This window comes from Hemicordylus capensis, chromosome 1, assembly GCF_027244095.1.
Source record: "Hemicordylus capensis ecotype Gifberg chromosome 1, rHemCap1.1.pri, whole genome shotgun sequence".
NCBI lineage: Eukaryota > Metazoa > Chordata > Lepidosauria > Squamata > Cordylidae > Hemicordylus > Hemicordylus capensis.
Window position 1 is genome coordinate 454389165 of NC_069657.1, and position 14166 is coordinate 454403330.

The following is a 14166-nucleotide window of genomic DNA, read 5'->3' on the forward strand; positions in this document are numbered from 1 at the left end:
CCTTTGCCCTACAACACACATGTTCTCTTCTTCTCCAGAATCCCTTCCTCCTAATCTGAATTTGGCAACACACACATTTAGTAGGCCAAGATCTCAGAATTTAACTGGAAGATTGTGGGATCTCCTTTCTTGGGAGATGGAGTTTATTGAATACACCTGCATAATACACTTGATAAGCACACTTGCATACCACATTTCAACAAAAGAAGTTCTTGAAGCAGTTCACATAGGGGAAAAAAAAGATGGTTACCTATCCCTAAAGGGTTCACAATCTAAGAACACAAGACAGACAACAGCCATTGGAAAAACATGCAGGGGTTGAGTAGGGACAGTTGCTCTTCTCCTGCTAAACAAAAGAGTGTTATTACTTTAAAAGGTGCCTCTTCGCTCACTTAGCGGGGCGAACTGCTAGGGATGCTCCAGTTATGAATATCTTATAATAATGCAGAATGGAAGGCTGGAGTAGATCACTCATCGAGTCATCTGAAATTTGCATAAATTTATTCTAAATTCCTAAGAATTCTGTGGAAGAGTGCTAATGCTATTCTTGAGTACAAATGAGTACAGAGTTTTAGATATTGGTTATGATCAGGAAAATATTCTTCACTGCAAGTATGACTAAATATTCTAACCAATGCAACAACTCTTTAGTTGGTCCACTATAATACACTGACCAACTTCAAATAGTGAACAGGAAAATAGCATATTCTCCCTACTTACAAAAACAGCAGGACTAAAAAAGTAATCTGAAATAAAATACATAAAACATATACTCAACTTTCAGTTTCATTTTGAAGACACTGACTTTTTGCTAACCCTTCCTTCTTTCTACAGCCTTCTGTGCCTTCCAACTCAGGGACATACTTGCAGGTAGCACAGAGGGCTGCAGATGAAAGGGAAGATTGGTGCAAATCAGCCCTGCCCAATCGTTGAAGCAAAATATTATTTGGCATGCATAACAATATTACGGTTGTCAGCCACTGAGATCATAGATTTCTTTTTTAACAGAAATGCGAGTTTTCCAGAAAAATCTGAATTGGAAAATTTTCCAGAAATGTTTCCACGCCTCATTTGCATGAAATTTGCATCAACCCTTTCCTTTAAAAAAATACTACTACACAAATTTTCCTGATGCCCTAAACAGATTGTGATCTGATCTGGCATTTTATTGCCCATGGTTGGGCAAGGTGATCGAGAGGGTGGTGGCGTCTCAGCTCCAGACTGTCTTGGAAGATGCAGATTATCTGGACCCATTTCAAACTGGCTTTTGGGCAGGCTATGGTGATGAGACGGCCTTGGTTGGCCTGTTAGAGAATCTCCAATTAGGAATTGACAGGGAGAGTGTGACTCTGTTGATCCTTTTAGATCTCTCAGTGGCTTTTGATACCATCAACCATGATATCCTTTTGGGACACCTAAAGGGGTTGGGAGTGGAAGGCACTGCTCTGCAGTGGTTCTGTTCCTACTTCTTGAGTAGGTTCCAGATGGTGTTGCTTGGACTGTCGCTCTTCAAAACAAGAGCTCCAGAGTCCTGCAAGGCTCCATACTTTCTCCAGTGCTTTTTAACATTTACATGAAACCGCTGGGAGATTTGGTGCAGGTTGTTATCAGTACGCTGATGACATCCAAATCTATTTCTCCATGTCAAATTCATCAGGAAATGGCTTAGCTTCCCTTAATGCCTGCCTAATGGGTCGGATGAGAGAGAACAAACTGAGGCTGAATCCAAGCAAGATGGAGGTACTCACTGTGGAAGGTCGAGACTTAGGAAGTGGTTTAGATCAGCCTGTTCTGGACAGGGTGGCACTCCCCCAGAAACAGCACGTATATAGTCTGGGAGTACTTCTGGACCCAAACCTCTCCCTGATTTCTCAGGCTGAGGCAGTGGCCAGGAGTGCTTTCTATCAGCTTCGGCCGATTCACCAGCTATGTCCATTTCCGGAGATAAACGACCTTAAAATAGTGGTGCAGCTGGTAACATCCAGGCTTGACTACTGCAACGTGCTCTATGTTGGGCTGCCTTTGTATGCAGTTTGGAAACTGCAGTTAGTACAGAAGGCAGCAGCTGGGTTGGTCTCCATGGTGGCTCGAAGAGATCATATTACACCCATTTTAAAACAACTACACTGGCTGCCAAAAAGTTTCTGGGCGAAATACAGAGTGCTGGTTATTACCCATAAAACTCTAAATGGCTTGGGTCTGAGGTGTTTAAGAGAGCACCTACTTCTTCATCAACCTCACCGCCTGTTAAGATAATCTGGGGAGGTCCAGTTGCGGTTGCCACCGGCTTAGTTGGTGGCAACTCGAGACCAGGCCTTTTCTAGAGTTGCCCTGAGACTCTGGAACATGCTTCCTAATGAAATTAGAGTTTCCCCTTCTCTGAATGTTTAAAAATGACCTAAAGGCATACCTGTTTAGTCAGGATTTTAGTTTATAGTTTTAAAGCTTTGGTTTTAGAGCTTTGATTGTATTTTAAATTGTTTTAATTATGTTAATGTTTTAATGGTTTTATATTGTGAACCTTTTTGGATCTTTTTGTATGGGGCAGTATATAAATGTACTAAATAAATAATAAATAATAATATTTGATATATTTTTATAGTATAAAAAACCACCTCCAGTACGGTTCCCCTCACTGTATCTCAAAAGCTTTTCAAGCAGTCAAACAGAAATTTTAGAAATAGAAACTTTTTCATGGAAAAATAAGTATGGGAATTTTAAAAAAAACCTTCCTGTTTGGAAATTTTTTCATGGAAAGTTTTCTACCCCACATCTCTGCTTATTACTATGACAATATATACACTGAACAGCAAGAGACCTGCTACAAGAGAGATTTGGTCCATTTTCTTGCAAATTTTAAAAATTAAATATTTATTTTGAAAGCAGAATTCAGGTGCTCATTTCCCCTGTGAATTAGGAAGATTTGCCTCCATACACAATGAAAGTGACATTGCAACTACAACCAACTTACACACACTCAATGAAGTGCTGTGCAAGTCATTCATATTTTATGCTAGACTGGATGAAAGTAAACAAAATTCAGACAACAAAATATCTCTTTTGGCCAAGACATTTGAGCAAAATCCTTAAATAATACAAAGTTTTACATGTTTAAGTACTACTGATTTCAAATGCATCACTGTGTGCAGAATTTCAACCATGGTTTTCAAGGATTTGAGAGGTCTACCGAGAGGTATGTGTGTCTCACATCCAAGGCATCAGGAATCTATTATTCACAGGTGCAATGCTATTTTAAAACAAACAGAACTAGTGTATATAATTCATTTATGGTGGGCATTGGTCTGATCCCCATTACAGTTAACTGAATTATAATATTCCTGCTAAATTGGTGCAAAAGTACTTTTTACAGTGCTGACCCTTTCATATTTGGGGGGGTTTGAACTGTCCCTATGTAGCATCCCTCCACTGACTGTTGCCCCACTGTGTTTCTTTTACGCTGCAAATCCTTTTGGGACAAGGAACCATCTTCCCATTGGTTGCAGGGGAAATAGCTGCAGCTCAGCAGCAGAGCCCATGCTTTGCATAAAAAGGCCCCCCGGTGGAAACCTTCAGCCTCCGCAGGTAAGGCTAAGACAGACCCTTCTCTGGTACCCTGGAGAGCTGCTGCCAGTCAGCACAGAGAACACCAAGCTTTAGGGACCACTGGTCTGACTCTGGATATGACGCAGCTGCCTATATAATATTTTACTCTGCATACTGCTTTGAGACTCTGCTCTGTTCAAAAGTGGTCTACAAACATTCTTAATAAGAAGCAGCAAACAGTGTGAGGAAGAACTGTCAAGTAGGATAGAAAATGGATGGGTGATATTTGTCAAGTATGATTCACAACTATTCTGAACTGTTTTAAATAAGTTTAGCATTGTGAAACCTATTTTTAAGATATTTACTGGTTATAATAACCTATTGTAAATCAACTGTAACTGTTTATTTACCTGGAGTTATACACGCTGAAAGGCTGGTTGGTAGTGGTGGTGAATAATGCAAACTAAAGTACCAGTTTAAACAATATATTGGACAATCCATCGTTTGTCCATTTTTCCCTCCCCCAAATACCTTCTGCACAAGAAACGTAAATCTTGATGTGGCCCCAAACCAAAATGAGAACCCACTGCTAATACTGAGGAGTTCGTTTTATGAAAAACATCCCAGTCCAGCTGGAACACAGAAGCTTGTGCAGGAATGTCCTTGATCTACTGAGCAATCTACAGTTACCAGTTGACATTCCTAGAATAAATACAGTTCTCATTTTCATGCAAGGCAGGGTCTCTACTCCAGCATTACAGGGTGGAAGAAGAAAACAAACAGGATGCATACCCAATTCCAACAGAAATGGAACACAAAGAAGATCCAGAATGTAATCTACAAACATATTAACTAAAAATTAACTTTAATTGCATTATGTATAAATATTGTTAATCAATTAGAAAGGTGTCATATGATGGTGACTTGTCTAGTGGTTATGCAGAAATGGGCCTTCTCTGTTACTGCCCTGAGACTCTGCAAAGTACTCCCTGCTGAAATAAGAGCCTCCCCATCTCTGACAACTTTTAAAAAGTCCCTAAAGACTCATTTTTTCACCCAATCTTTTTAGCTTCTGTGGTTTTAAATGGTTTTAAGGTTTTCATTTTTAATTATGTCTTAAACCGCCCAGAGACAGAGGTTTGGGACAGTCTACAAATTTGAGAAATAATAAAAATAAATATGTCCACCCACATAAATACCTTAAAAGATATTGATCCAAAATCCAACAATCTAATTCATAATCACATAATATAAAATTTGCAAGCTTAAATAAAGTCTCTAAAAAATTTCAAAATGTAGGCAGATTTTGAGGTTCTCCTAACTATCTTGTAGATCCTTTGTTCATCAAAAGGTTTGCAACCTTTTTTTAACAAGGGTACCCCTTCTGTCACAAACCTTGAGCTTGTGTACCCCACAGAGGTTTAAGCTCAAGTACTGTGTGTGTGTGTGTGTGTGTGTGTGTGTGTGCGCGCGCGTATACACACACACATTTAAATGATAGTTATGAGAAGGCTACTTCAGCCACTGGCTTACATTCAAACTAAGTTATGAGTAACAAACTAAATTATAAGTTACTCCCACTGAAATTAATGGGACAAGTTTAGTTCTCCTGTTAATTTTAATGGAAGTAAAAGTAAAGTGTGCCATGAAGTCGATTTCGACTCCTGGCGCCCACAGAGCCCTGTGGTTTTCATTGGTAGAATACAGGAGGGGTTGACCATTGCCTCCTCCCACTCAGTAGGAGATGATGCCTTTCAACCTCTTCCTATACCACAGCTGCCCGATATAATACCAGCGGGATTCAAACTGGCAACCTTCTGCTTGTTAGTCAAGCATTTTCCCACTGTGTAGGATGTATAGTATAAATTTTCTACCTTTCAAAAAATGGACCTGCATTACAATCCTTTGTATATTTGAAGCGCTAGTAAAGAAGTCACAGATGAAGATAACGGGTCGAAACACATCTGACTCATCTTCAAAGCTTTAGATGAACAAAGGATTGACAAGAGAGTTCAGAGTGCCTCAGAATAGTTACATTTTGAATTTTTAAAGAGACTTTATTTAAGCCTGCAAATTTTGTATTACGTCTTTTTGAATCAGATTGTTAGATTTTGTATCAATATATTTTAAGGTGTTTATTTCAATGGGCATTTGATTGACTCTTTTCTAGATGGTTAACAATAATTATACACAACACAATAAATACAAATATGGCATATGTTTACAAACTGGAGGGAAAAGACTTCTGAAAGGCTGAAAAGCCAGGAACTCTTATCATGATGCCATTAAAAAGGCAGGCAGCCTAATGGTGCCAAGGACATTCTTGGTGTGTGGAATATTTGACAATATTTGACCAGTGCCCCAGCTCTGAGTTGGGCTCTGATAGGAAGCTCTCATTTAAAATAGCAGTTCCATCCTTTCAGAGTTCATCTCTGCTTCTCATTAATCAACACATAAAGTGTTAAAGAAATATGCAAGAAGGAACAATAATGAAGCTAACTAGGAGAACTGTACACCACAAAGGGATAGATGGTGACATTTTGAAGCAGAACTGTCTTAAGAGTACTGCATAGGACAGGTCTGAACTGATTGCAACAAAATGTATTTACAAAGATACATTCAAAGTCAGATCATTAGGCAACTCATTTGAATACTCCTTCTTCCCAAATGTAAATGTAAATCTAAGATGTCTCAATTTTACTTGTCACTCCAAGTCCAACAACCAGCCTGGCGCACGAATACTGGTGCACACAATCCTATAAATAAGTAATTTGCAAAGTTATATTCCCAAACTTATATGCTATGGTTACTTTTCACATTCATTTTTTTAATATCAGGACAAGTGAAGATATATCCAACAGCTTTAGCATAAGAATAACTATTTTAAAAATCTGCCTAATTGAAGACTGACAACCTTCTGCATGGAAAACCTCTAGTAATTTGAGCATGAGAGTTCTAGCCACTACTTTCCCAGTTCTATTATATATTTCATTCAAATTTCCATTTTGGACATCATCATTACATCTAGGCCAGTATCTTGATCAGAATTCCTAATTTCAGCTTATTAAAATAGTCCCCTAGATCTTTCTTTCTGCCAACTCAAAATCTTATGCTACAAGAAAATAGTGCCCCCACCCGCCGCTCCCCTGCATACCAATCAAAACTGCATTTACCCTCTTCAGTATCTTGGCTTAATATTCAACTACTTTTGTTTAGCCTTCTATTTAAAAAACCAAAATGTCAGTCTAATGTTAAAAAATATCATGATGAAAGAGCTAAGTCTCACAGCTTCAAGGAAACATGGTATATTAAGTGAAATAACTTTTTTTTAAGTCCTTTTCTTCATGACTGATATTTATTTATTTAACATAATTTCTATACCACCCAAAACTTGTGTATGAGCGGTTTACAATTAAAATCATTTTAAACCCAATATTAATAGTATTAAAACTATAAATCTAATTGAAAGCCTGGGTGAACAAATACGTCTTCAGTGCCTTTTTAAAAAACTGCTAGAGATGAGGAGGCTCTTATTTCAACAGGGAGCACATTCCAAAGCCCAAGGGCAGCAACGGAGAAGGCCCATCCACAGCTAGCCACCAAACAAGCTTTAGACGAACCTCTCCAGAAGATCTGAATGAGATCTTGATATGTCTTCCTTATACAAGAGATGGGATGTTCTTAATGTCTCATATGTGCACCTTAAATTCTGACAATATCCTGAGCACCTGTATGAATTAATTCTCCCAGCTGTCAGCAGCAGTCAACTTTTTTCTCCAAATCAGCTCATTACAAATATATTTTGTGTAGTTTACACATAATAATCCTAAAAACTAAACGCTATAAATGCATCATGCCCAGAAACTGGGGCAATATACACATTTCTAAAACAGTGTTGAAAAACAAGAGAGTTATTCTAATAAGTCACAATTCACATTTGCATAACAAACTGTGAATTAGTCACACTTATGAATATTCATCTGTTTGCCACAAAAGAAAAGTTGTGCATAAAAAGCAAGGCTCAACCAAGGCCCTGAGATCTCTATTCATTAATTAATCTTCAGACAACATGCTGAGTTCTTGAGGAAGAAGCAAGGGTGATATTGCAATATTTGATAATGTGCTTCCACACAGTTGAAAAGATCCATCTAGTCAAACCAAATATATTTTCCCCATAAACAATGGCAGCTGGCTTCAAGAAAAACTGCAAAAAAATCACAATCCTCTATCATCTACTATCAATAGCTGTTGAACTTATTTGCAAATAATGTCAGTTTTTCAACTACTAATTCTTTTCAAGTAAGCAATATGTTTCAGCACCACCAAAATATGGTCCTACATCCATGTTTTCCTGTATGAAACTGTTTTCCTCTATGCTGCTTAGCAAAAAAGCACTCCATAAGTAGGAAAGTCCATCTCTCTACAGTCCTTGATGGGTTCTGCACACAGGAGCAGACCTGGGAGGTACCAAAGTGTACACATGCATACACACACCCCTTCTCCTAGGCAGAACTAGGCACCCACCACCACCAATCACTCAACACAATCCAGATGAGGGAACAGACAAGAAGGAAAACATAAAAAGCATCAGATTAGTTACTTCCTAAGATGAACAGAAAGGAGATGCATCATGGACATTTAAGAGGGAAAGCTTAAATGATCAGTAAATCTTACTTTGTTAAATACACAACAAGATTTGTGATGACTTCCGTCTATTCCTTCATATTTCTCTTCAACAACACAGGATTTTTCACACTGCAATAAATTTCCTAGAAGTGTACAGGTTGAGAGGAACATCCCAACATAAAGCCATTTCAAGTTCTTGTCCACTTTCCTTTTCCAATTCCTCTTTATGTTTCAACACAAAATTTCTGTTTAAACACAGAATAAATAATTTGGTCTCAAGCCAAATTATTTGGGTTGAAACCAAGCCGGTCCCATTGGCCTCTGTTTTTATTATTTTGGGGAATGTTTAGTGTCTTTTATTGTTTTAATGTGATCTTCTTTCTAACTGATTTTAAATTTACTGAGTGGCTTTTAAAGTAGAAAGGCTCTTAAAGTTAGAAATGAAGTTGAATAAAGGTTGGATTCAAAAGGGACCAAGTTGATGTCAATCCAGCTATTCCTGTCCAGGAAAACTTATTTAAATACATTTGTATCCAGCCTACCTTGCTGAAGCAATCCAAGACAGCTTACTATGGAAAACACAAACACCACTCAATATACATGAAACCAAAGCAACAACGAAACACAAAAAGAAATAGTAACTCATTCTCTCTAGCCCTATTCATATATTATGTTCAACAGACATACAATTTTTGTATAGTGTATGCACACATATCTATATGCACACAGTTATTTACATGTTATGCTGGACACACGTACAGCCGTACATTTGCTATCTGTACCCTGCATTTCACAGAGCTGGTACCAGGTTTGCTTTTAAAACAAATGCACATACAGTCATACAAAAGCACATGCACCTGAACAGAAATCCTAAATAGAGCTCTCTCTGCTAGTACTATGAATGTTTATTCATAGCACTGTTCAACAAAAAGTACTAAAAGCAGTTTACACGGGCGGGGGGGGGAACCCCAGATGATTCCCTGTCCCAAAAGGGCTCACAATAAAGTAGACACCAGCAACCACCACTGGAGGGATGCTGCATTGTGGCTGGATAGGGGCAGCTGCTCTCCACCTGCTAAATAGAAGAGAATCACCCCTTTGAAAAGGTGCCTCTTTGCTCAGTTAGCAGGGGCCTCTCTCATGGCTGGGGATTGCCCAGCAAAGGTTTTAAGGAAGTGAAAGCCCCTGCCTGCCTCTAAATTACAAGAAGTATCCTTACTCAAAAGCGTACAACACGCTTTCCTCTTTTTGTAGCATCAATCAATAAACTAATCAGAGTACAGCTTAATAAGGATAATGACCCAGTTCTCAATTTCCGAAACATCAGCATACACCCACTGAAAGGTGCATTTCTTATCAGCCCACAGTGGAAAGGTCTCTTTTCAGCCACTCTCTCTTTCCACGCTAAATGTCATATTCAACAAAAACTCGTCTCCTTTCCTACCCATAGGATTTATTCAAGAGGAGGAGTATTGCTGTCAGGATGTGAGCTTAAGAAACTTCAAGTCACCTACAGAGGAGACTGAATGCTTACGGTTGGCAATTTTCGTGTGCACAGGATTACACATATGGAAACATACAATCCAATGCCAGTTAGCAATGCCAAGCAACGCCACCAGGTGTAAATGCTAAACCATGTTATCCATAAACACATTCACTAAGCTAATTTGATGACACTCAAGCACAGATCTTCCGAGTAACTGGAAAAACAATTTATATGAAGCCAAACCATGCAGAGGCCAATACAGTACAGACAGTCTTCTTAACGTAAATGCTAGCACAGCATCAAGTCAGATGCCCCCATCACTCACACACAGCCTTCATTCAAATACCGCTTCATCCTTTGCCCTCAACAATTGAGATTTCTCTTCAGCTCAAAATTACCCAAGAAGCCATATGATACCTCATTACCATCTTGATTTCCTTTAATAAGTAAAGCTACATAAGCATATTATGTATTTCCCCCTAGCTCTCAGAAAAGGAACATGTGAACAATTGGTGTGGATAAAAACAGTTTACAGCAACTGGTATATTTAATAAAATCTAACAGGTGAGAAAATGCAGCACGCAAAAGCTATTTGAAAGCAACACAGTAGGACAACCACCCCTCCATCCACTGTGCAGTGGAGACCTTAGTGTGCAAATCCCTGTTATTCTGCAACCACCAAGACCCCACTCCCTGCACAGCTTTGCCCCAATACACACCCACCAAATTCTCCCCCCACACACGGCCCCAGTCATGTTTAAGGAGCCAAAGCAGACTTCACTCTCAATGGAGGACAACAGTGTTACCATTCCACTTGCTCTTTTTTCTTTTCAATAAAACAAGAACCAACCAACGCTGTCAGAAGTCAAGGGCCTTAAGCAAGCCAAGGGGAGGGGCATTTTGGGCCAAGTTTACCTCCTGCCTCCCAAACGTCACTTCATTGCTCTTCACCTCGGATACAAGGGCGGAGTGGCCCTGGACAGCACCCAGAGAGAAGCGGGGCACCCCCCAGGAGGCCCTTTTTGTCAGACTAGGCACAGCCCTGTTTGGCTGCCAGGAACTCCGATAAACTTCCTCCCAAAGCACAGCTCTTTCTGCCTCTGCCCTCACCTGCCCATCCTCCTGGAGACCACCAAACCTCCTGGCGGACCCTTGCCCCAAAGCTCTGCAGCCAGGCTTCCCTGGTCTCTGGGAAGCGAGGGGGATGCCACAGGCATCAGTGCCACTCACACACACACAGGGCAACACCAGATGCCCAACCCCTCCTTCCTCCTCCTTGGCCTGGGAGGCTTCTGCAGAGGAGGACAGCCGGCCAGGTCCACGGCCATCTCCAACTAACAGGGCGTGTGCGAGAGAAGACAACCTCCAAGGCCAGAGAGGCCGCCAGGTGATCAGGTCCCCCCCCAGCCCATCCTCGTCTTGGGATCAGCCTCCCCGGCTGGGAGGGGAGAAGACGGGAAGCCCCCCACCCACTCCTACCCCAAGCCTCGCTCCCACTTCTTCTTACAAGCTCCTTCCCTTCCCTTCCCAACCCTCCATCTCATCACCCCCTGGCAGGCACCCCCAACTTACAATGCCCCCCACCCACCCACCCCCCACACAGACCCTCTACACACCTTGCCCCACCATCCTGGACTCGCCTTCCCACCTGGGACCTTCTGCTTCCCACCCCTCTATTTGGGAGTGTGCTTCTACCTCCATTCCTGTACCCCCCCACCCACCCACCCACAGCCCCCTTTCGGGGGGGGCTTCGTAACATAGTTAGGAGGACCCCTTCAGCACCCTGCCGTCTGCACAAGGCTAGGCTCTTCCCCAGCCAGGTCCCACAGCTGTCAGGCCGCCCCCGCCCCTTCCTGAGGGCCCTGCCTGGCTGGGACCCCCCCCCCCCCCAGCAGCCCTTTCCCTTGAGGGAGGCACCAGCAGTTCCCCCTTCCCTGGGCCTCCCTCAGCCCCCTAGGGGACCCCTTGCTCCTTCTGCGGGCAGCCCCGAGCAGGCCCCTCGTTTCCATGAGGGACCCCCTCCCCAATGTCCCTTGCCCCACCCCCTTGCCCTCCCCACGGGACAGCCCCTCCCCCTCCCTCGCCACGCCCCCTCGCCCCCCGCCCCTCCCGGCGGCGCCCCTGACAGCTGCTGCCGCCACCGCCATTGCCGCCCCCGAGCGGGCTGCCCTCACCTGGCACAGTCGCCTCCTCCTCCGCCGCCGGCTGGCCCTTCCGCTCGCTGCCGCGGCGGCGTCTCCCTCTCCCTCTCCCTCAGGCCGCCGGGCCAAGGCCGCTGCCAGGAGAGCCGAGGCAGGCGCGGGGGGGGCTGGCCCGGCGGGCTGCTCCTGGCCGGGCTGCCGCTGCGGCTGTTGGGGCCCCGGCTGCCGCGGTGGGGCTGCTGGGCGCCCGGGGCCCCCTGGCAGGCTGCGCGCTCCTCTGCCTGCTGCCTCCCTGGCGGCGGCGGCGGCTGCTGGGGCTCCTCGTCCTCCTTCTCCTCCTCCTCCTCGGTCCTCCTGCTCGGCTGCTCTCTGGCTGGCTGCTGGCTCGGGCGGGGACGGGGAGGAGCGGGGGGCGGCGCCCAGCGAGCGGCCGCCGCCGCCGCCGAGGAAGCGGCTGGGAGGGGAGCGGAGGAGCGGCGGCGGCTGAGGCAGGCCGGCCGGCCGCCCCTCCGCCGTTGCCGAGGCGATGTGGCCCGCCGCGCTGCTCCTCCTGCGGCTTCGCCTCAGCCGCGCGCGGCCGCCATCTTGGGAGCCCGGCGGGTGGCGGCGGCAGGTGGGGGGCCCGCCCGGGGGAGGGGCGGGGGGGCGCCCCCCAACCTCCTCCTGGACCCCCGCCGCCGCGAGGGGAGGCCCCGGCAGCCCCAGCAAAAAGAGCCCCTCTGAGCATGGGCAGAGTTCCCCGCTTCGTGTTCAGAGGCGCACAGGTCCGCGTCTTATATTTTAATCCCACGGCTACTCCCAGGAGCACAGCACGCGCCACTGAGCAGGATTGTAAACCCCCCCCCCCGCCGATTTTAGCCTCACGACGACCCTGTGAGGTAGGTCAGTCGGAGGAGGAATTAAGGGAGGGAGGGAAGGTCCCACTTTTCCACCCCCACGAAAACGCAAAGCGGCTAACGCACACACACACCCCTTGTAAAATACCAAACTCTCTCTCTCTCTCTATATATATATATGGCTTTTATAAGCGTATCAAAACGTACAAGAGATCTGTTCAACCCCGATGAATTTATCAGTAACAAAACATTGTTTAAGCTAACAATGGTATTGTTTTTAAACTTTATATCCCATGTTTTCTTCAAAGATTGAAAGAAGTTGACACACAAATTCAAAACACAATCAACTTTAAAAAAAACACAATAAAACAAGGTGCAACTATTAACAGTCCAATAAATATATCAACATAGTTTTTCCTGGCAAGCAGACAAAAATGCATGGGGGGCAGAGGGGTGGGGGAGGAGCTGCCACCTGCTTAATTTCTGCACTGGCACTGCTGATCAAAGCCCTAAGGCCAGAAGGAAGCGGGGAAAGCTGGCAAGCCTAAGGATGCCGTCCTGGGCATGCTTACTTTGCAGTGCATGCCACTGATTTTAAAAAGGGGCCTACATCTGCAAAAAGATTTATTAGATGATTTGCCATTAATCTCCAGAGTGACTAAAAACAATTGAAAATTAACAGCACTACATTTTAAAAAAATCAATACTGTAAAAATGTTTAAACCAGCACCCCAAGCAACCAATATATAAGCAGCAGACTAAAATAGTCAGTCAGGAGACAAGGGAAAGGAAAGGTTGTGCCCTCAAGTCGACTCCTGGAAACCACAGAGCCATGTGGTTTTCTTGGTAGAATACAGGAGGGGTTTCCCATTGCCATCTCCCGCACAGTCTGAGATGATGCCTTTCAGCACCTTCCTGTTTTGCTGCTGCCCAATTAGGAGTTTCCCATATTCTGGGAAACACACCAGCAGGGATTAGAACCAGCAGCCTCCTGCTCTCTTAACCTGCAGGTTACTTCCCTGCTGCGCCATTACAACTAATAAATCCAAAAGCAGCAGCATACGATTGGGCTGCAAGCAGAACTTGCAGGAAGAGTGCCTCTTCCCTGCCCCCACCCCCAAAGCAGTCTGGAGGAAATATTTATATACCACTTTTCAACAAAATGTTCTCATTGGTTTACATAGCAAAAAGAACAAGAAAACAGAATAAGGACAATTTAATTTCCAGGGAGAGAGGCCTGGCTTCAGCCCTCTCTCATTCAGCAGGCTTGCCCTACCCCAGCACCTCTATTTTGTTAGTTTCAAATTCTGCCCACCATCATAACAGGTATTTTGCACCGCAAGATTATTTAGCGCATGTGTCAGTTACAGCATGCCACTTGAGGTCTAATGACCAAAACAGCTGTGACAACGGCCACTGGTAGAGTGCTTGCCCCGTAAACATTTCACACATGCCTTGTCTCACACACACACTCACTCACGTGTAAGCACAACAACTGGGCCACCAGTCTCTGGCATACCAGCTCTAAACATGG

General features: G+C 44.0%; 1 protein-coding gene across 1 annotated transcript in view; it reads right to left on the minus strand.

Annotated features, from left to right (window-relative positions):
* The window catches only part of NCOA1 (nuclear receptor coactivator 1), a 374460-nt gene extending 362515 nt beyond the window's left edge, over positions 1 to 11945 (minus strand). Inside the window, exon 1 of the mRNA XM_053249238.1 lies at positions 11830 to 11945. The gene's annotated coding sequence lies outside the window, so the exon portion shown is untranslated. The remainder of the gene's footprint in view (positions 1 to 11829) is intronic.
* Between the last annotated feature and the right edge of the window lie 2221 nt (positions 11946 to 14166).